The sequence below is a fragment of the Corvus brachyrhynchos genome, unplaced genomic scaffold (assembly GCF_000691975.1).
Source record: "Corvus brachyrhynchos isolate BGI_N302 unplaced genomic scaffold, ASM69197v1 scaffold182, whole genome shotgun sequence".
Lineage (NCBI taxonomy): Eukaryota > Metazoa > Chordata > Aves > Passeriformes > Corvidae > Corvus > Corvus brachyrhynchos.
The window spans coordinates 108,754-108,994 of NW_008236807.1; positions in this window are offsets into that span (position 1 = coordinate 108,754).

Below are 241 nucleotides of genomic sequence, written 5' to 3' on the forward strand. Positions count from 1 at the left end.
CTCTGGAACCATCCCGGTATCTCCTCTGGAACAATCCCGGTATCTCCTCTGGAACAATCCTGGTATCTCCTCTGGAACCATCCCAGTATCTCCTCTGGAACCATCCCGGTATCTCCTCTGGAACCATCCCGGTATCTCCTCTGCTGGGGCAGCCAAGGGAAATCCTGACCCAAACCCTTGGGGTTTCCAGCTCTGCAGAGGCTGTGAGGGGATGTGGGACCCGAGCGGCACCGAGATGGGG